The sequence below is a fragment of the Solanum lycopersicum genome, chromosome 2 (assembly GCF_036512215.1).
Source record: "Solanum lycopersicum chromosome 2, SLM_r2.1".
In the NCBI taxonomy this organism is placed as follows: domain Eukaryota; kingdom Viridiplantae; phylum Streptophyta; class Magnoliopsida; order Solanales; family Solanaceae; genus Solanum; species Solanum lycopersicum.
In genome coordinates this window covers 35,920,326-35,926,560 of record NC_090801.1, presented here as the reverse complement: position 1 = coordinate 35,926,560, position 6,235 = coordinate 35,920,326, and positions in this window count along the sequence as shown.

Sequence of the window (6,235 nt, the reverse complement as noted above, 5' to 3'; positions counted from 1 at the left end):
CTACCTTATGTAACAACATTTCCTTACTAGTATATTTCTGTTGAAATTAATTCTAGATAAACAATATGACATAATTATTTGAGCATGTAATTTCTTTTGATTTTAAAAAAGTTGAAAGGTTAATCAGTGTATCTTATAACATATTAACCAACTAACTAATGGTCTTAGGCAATGTTAGTTGATTCAGTTTTTTGCCAAGTAGATAAGTTTTGATTAACTTCATACGTTTAACTTGTGAAATTTTCATAGTGGTGTCTGCGCACATTATATTATGGGTGAAGGACAGTAATCACATACTACTAAGGCAAAATTATCATTTGTCACTTATAAGTAAATAATTACAAAAATCTCTCAAATGATACCATAATATAAAACTTGATACATTAATGTGATGCACGAGATACATTAATCATTAAGTAAGATACAATACATTTTATACATCATACACCAATCTGATGTACATTTTATACATAATACACTAATATGATATGCGAGATAAATTAATCATATGCGCGAGATACATTAATTTGATGCACAGATACAATAATCTGATGTGTGAAAATGAGGAATTTTAGAAATTTATAAAAATAATAGGGGATAATTCTATAAGAGAACTTAAAGGTGGTAATTCTGTCATTTTTCCTTATATTATAGGCCCTGCATCCCGATCACAAGATAAGGAACCTTAAAAATTGAAGTTCTTACATAAGATTTACATATAAGATTCTAAGATTTTTGTTACTGGGTATGCATTTTTTGTTCCACTTTATTTCAGACGTGAGGACCTCTAATTTTTGTATGTATACCTGGTGTTGTTACGTTGGTAATAGTTGTTAAGATAACTTATTTGGAGAAAAAGTTAACTTTGTTGCTATTGCAGATAAAGAGTGACAGAATTGATAGATCAAAATACAAAAAAGTCTGACAAGTTTTTCAATTCGAGAGAAAGAAACATTTCATTGAGTACGTATTTTCCAAAATAGAGCTCTAAAGTTTACTCTAAGATGTTAGAACCCGCTCATCTTTTTGTGTACTGGAATATTCAGCTCAATGAATATGTTGTGAACATTATAAACATATTCTTAGATAATATCTTGATCATCCTTATGCAATGAATAGTACTCCATTGTTAACAAACTAAGTTTATGTACTTAGTTTGAGCATATACTTGAATTACCATGTTTTATTGGTTATAGTGTAGAGCATATCCTCGAGATACAAGAAAGATCATTAACCTGATCACTTGGAGGTGGGAAATATTATTTGATCCGCAAATGAAGACTTGTTTGATTATTCATGTTAATTTGTAATTGACAAACAATTTTGATAAATCTGTAAACAATTGAGCAGTATTATCTAGACTAACATGCCAAAGATGAAACCCATAAAAAGAACGTGAAAGCCAAAAATCATGTGTGCTCTTTGATTTCTTTGTTTTACCTTGGTAGAAACGTGTATAATTTATTAACTTGTGTAATCATGTGTTTGTTGAATGTCGTGAGATGAATGTTTAGGGCTGAGCAATCCAAGGCAGGATGATCTTTATGGTTGTATGCATTGAGAGTATTTTTTTTCTTTATTCTATTTTGTCTCAATTAGTTGCGGAAATCAAATCTCCAAGCTGTTCTTGAGATTCACCTTCAATGGAGGTTATAGAGAGAGTATTTAAAGAGGGAAGTCTAATCTATGTGAATTCAATTGGGAATGGGGTTGTCACGTTTTTTATCACTTAAATACACCCAAAATAACCAAATAAACCATGTAGGGTCAGGTTATCACGTGGGGTGAATTTCCCATTCACCCCATGATTAAGACAGTGTGCGTGGCTGCAGTTCCAGGCACCATCGACGGGCGCAAACGACGCCAAGTAGGTCCATCAACGGACCGTACTGCAGGTCGTCGTTTAGGTCTGAGGCTTGACAACAGCCTTAAGCCTTCACCAGGCTAAGTTTCCATCAACTCCTCACCATCGAAGGGGATTAGGTTAACTAACAAGCCGTCCTTTGGCTTTGTAGATTGACTCTGCCAAGGCAGTATCTCGACAGCCTTAGGGTCCTCCTTAAGAGATTCTTGCGGGGCCCTCAGGGAGTCGTACCCGCACGGTTCCAATATAAATATATACCTTAACATGTTAAGGACCTTATACATTAGTTTCATCAAAAACAATTACACGCAACACCTTCAAACATGCTAGGCACACTCAACACACACACATGCAGGTCTCAAGGGCTAACTTGCAAACATCTAGGACGTTCTTGGATGTTTGACCTCCAAACTTCATAAAACTCAACATACTTACTATAAACATAATTTTTAATCATATAAGGGCTTCAAAAGCTAATGAAACAAATGAAATCTCATAAAAATACATAAGGCCCCTTTGGTGACTAATCGTTAAACGTCTTGGTCGTCCCTTGACGTTTGACTCCCAAATCACTTAAAATCAACCATGCATACTTTAAACACTTAATTAACATGTTAACAAACTTATAGACACAGTTTAGGCTCTATACACTCTAAATCATTTTGGAGGTCTTACATCGTACCTAGACGTTTTACCCTAAACCTGCTATTGTATGTGTTAGTCACCTTTTCACCAAATTTCATCAATTTATGACTCTTAAAATCCCGTGAAATAGGCTAAGTCACACTAGCACTTTTTGCACTAGTCTTCGAACGTCATGGACGTTCCTTGACGTTTTGACTCTAAAACATCCTAAATGATTTTTATACCCAATTATTGACCTTAAAACAATTTTACAAACCTTAGACATTCATGGTAGGCTGTAGATTAAGTCTTATATTTTCAGAGTGTTACAGTAATAACCTTTAAGACAAGCCCCTATAAAAATTCACATATTTGACTTGTTCATTTACCCTTTTTTTATTAAGGGAAAAATAGTGCAATAACCGACATGAGACCATGTAAGCTACATGGATCCGATGTTCTCCTCCCACTCCGAAAATAGAGGGTTAACACTTGCCTAAGGTGTAACTAATCTTACATAGCTATCTAGGTGGATCCATTAAGCTATGTTCCTAGGTGGGCACATAGTTAAGGGTCAAGGAGATTGTTACCAGTTACCTTGACTTACTAATATGGAGGTTTCCATCTCATGAAAAAACACATATTATGGTAATCCGAACTTGCGAAACATGAAGAAACCCATGTGGGAGGCCGTACTTGCTAAATATGAGACCTCCATCTCATTTGAATTCTCTTTCGATGCTAAGAATTTATTCCCTTTAATAATCATCATAGTCTATCATGACCCGAGAGCACACCCTAGAAGTTAAGATCAATCTCGGATAGAGACACGGCGTACTTGACCTCTCGGAGGTTATAAGCCCTTTGACATCGTTTATTGCGTGCATGCATGAAAAGTAGTGCGGAATTTAAATTTTTCACGCAAAATAATAATACTTCAAAATATCTCTTTTATAGAAAAACATAATGAAAGGCTATGTATCAAAGTCGCCATCTTAGACATATGAATATATTGGGACATGACCCATACTTAATCATATAGGAAAATCTAAGTCTATTACAATACTTTCAATAACGAAAACTAAACATCAAGATGTCCTCGAATGTAGTGAGAACATATCAACTTGTTGCTTGAATGAACACTAATCCAAGCTTCCACTTCGAGATTTCTCTCAAATTCCACCTACACCTTTAGAGATAGACAAAAAGTATGGAATTATTATAAACACTTGTACTAATTATTACATAATGCATAAAATCATGATAAACGGACTTTTGTATGAAACATGCTCTTTTTTAGAAAACCCTTTAAGAAAAGTATTATAGTCACTTACAAGTCAACATATATACACATAAGTCACATTCTACAATATACCATCAACATCACTTCAACCTATATAAATGTATACACCTTCTTTCAAAGTTTATCCTAAGACTTACTTAAGTAAGACAAGAAGATGCCACTCATACACCCTCTTCAAGCCTACCTAACCAATCCTTAAGAGTACCTAAGATAAGATTGTACCTTTTCTTTCATTTACTCCCCTCCTAAGGTTACTCATAGATTTACCTAATTAGGATAAGAAGAGACCGCCTATACACCCTCTTCAAGCTTACCTAAGCAACCCTCAAAGCTACCCTAGACAGAGGACATTCTAGTCAACGTACATTAGCAAAAGTCATAATCATTCATTAAGTCAATTAGAAGACATTTCATTCTTTAACGACTTCATATAATTTTCTTATGAAGACCTAGGGAACCTACACTCTAGCACCACCAAAGCCTACTCGTGCCATGTCTAGATAGCGTCCCATTCCACTATCTAAACATTGTAGAACCTATCAATTACTAGAATGTATCCCACATGATTACAATAGGCAATAACCAACATAGACCATACTAGCTAGGCATGGATTCCGGAGTCTACCCTACTCCGATGGAAGGTGTTCTACTTGCCAAGGGTAGAACTAGGATACATCCCATGTAGGCACATGGTTAAGGAATATGAAAGTCTTTTATGCACTCTAATCTCCTTCTCAAGTAGAGATACATTGTACTCTAGTATCCTTCCTAAGTAGAGCTACAACCCATAACATATCCACTTGGTTCTAGCCTTTGTTCTCATAGACTAAGGTAAAAAAAAATGGGCATATGAAAAGGTACCATCTCTTAGTCATTACCTAGTCATAATGAACCTACCAAAGATGGTTCCACTAGGGCTTCCACTCAATGGTCTATAAGTATGGCTCATTCTTAACCTTCTTTCTATATAGAAGTTTCCACATATTAGTCATGCTTAGAAGGTCACTATCTTAGGTCTACCAATCCTAGACTTTCATTCAACATTCATCTTCATATATCACATACAAGACAAAGGTGCCTAACCTTACTAGGTCAAGATGTTCATATTCACATATCTTTCATTATCTCTAAAGTGATTCATAGGTGAAGGTGCTTTTGGGAGCGAAGCTTTGATCATAGGATCTTTCAAGCAAGATTGAAGTATGCCTCATTTGACTCGAGGTATCACTTTCTTAGAGTTTCTTTTATTGAAGGATTGTAATAGACTTAGTATTACTATATTGTCGATTTTATGGTATGTGTCCCAAGTGTATTTGAGTCTAAGAATTTATGACATGAGAATTTGTATTTCCTATAGTTTTATATGAAAAAGTTTTTAAAAGACTATTCGCATGTTGTGAAAATTTTTAATCCCACACCAGTTTTCATTTATGTATATGTGATGAACGATAGAAAATTTATGTACAAGACCTCTAAGAGGTCAAGTACACCTCGTCATGATTCGATATTGACCTTAGCTCCTAGTGTGTGGTCCCTGGTCGTGACAAACGTAGTATCAGAGCATAGAATATGAAAGTGGTCTTAGGAATCCAAAAGTTTAATTAATTCACGTCTAGTAGAGTTTTGACCATCGGTGTGTGTCGCGACACATCTATGGGAGAGAGGCTATAGGACGATAGAGTTTCCCTTCTTTCTACTCCTATGTTGTTTCATAGAGTTTTAGAAGCTATGAGTGTTATTTTCCTATGGTTTTCCTCGTTTTATAGGAGATGAATATGAGGAGGACACCGGCTTGGAGAGTTGAGGAGAATTATGTGAATGAGGAGATTCATCCTCAAAGTTTAACAAGTTGATCAAGTTCCTCAATGTGCTCAAGGTGCTCAAGGGGCTCAAGGTGCTAGATATGTTCAAGTACCTAATGTGGGAGAAGGTAATGATGTTCCGGTGGTTCCCCTGGAAATGACTAATGGGAGATTACATAGGCTTTTTTAATTTTAGCCCGAGCCTTGACTACCTATGTGAATAGGGGTATTGAGCCTCTAGTGGATGTTGTGGAGAGCACTATGACATTTATATTGAGAGATTTTGCGAGAATGAATTGTAACACCCCTAAGATACTAGACCCTGATTTGAAAGTAAACACCATTGCTTAATTACTATAAGGTGTTTTATACTCATTTTGGGAACTTGATATTTTGTGATAATTGTAAACGAGCCTAACATAAATTGTTATCGTAATTTAAGGTATTGTATGGGGGTATTTGCGTAAATTGACTAATTAGAATTTCTTATAAGTTGAATTTTTGGTATCCAGTATATGTGTGTGTGTGTGTCTCTGTGTGTGTGTGTGTATATATATATATATATATATATATAGGGGTATATGTAAGCATTTTGGGCAGCACCCTTTTAGTGACGTTTGTATGTGTGACTAAGCTTCAATC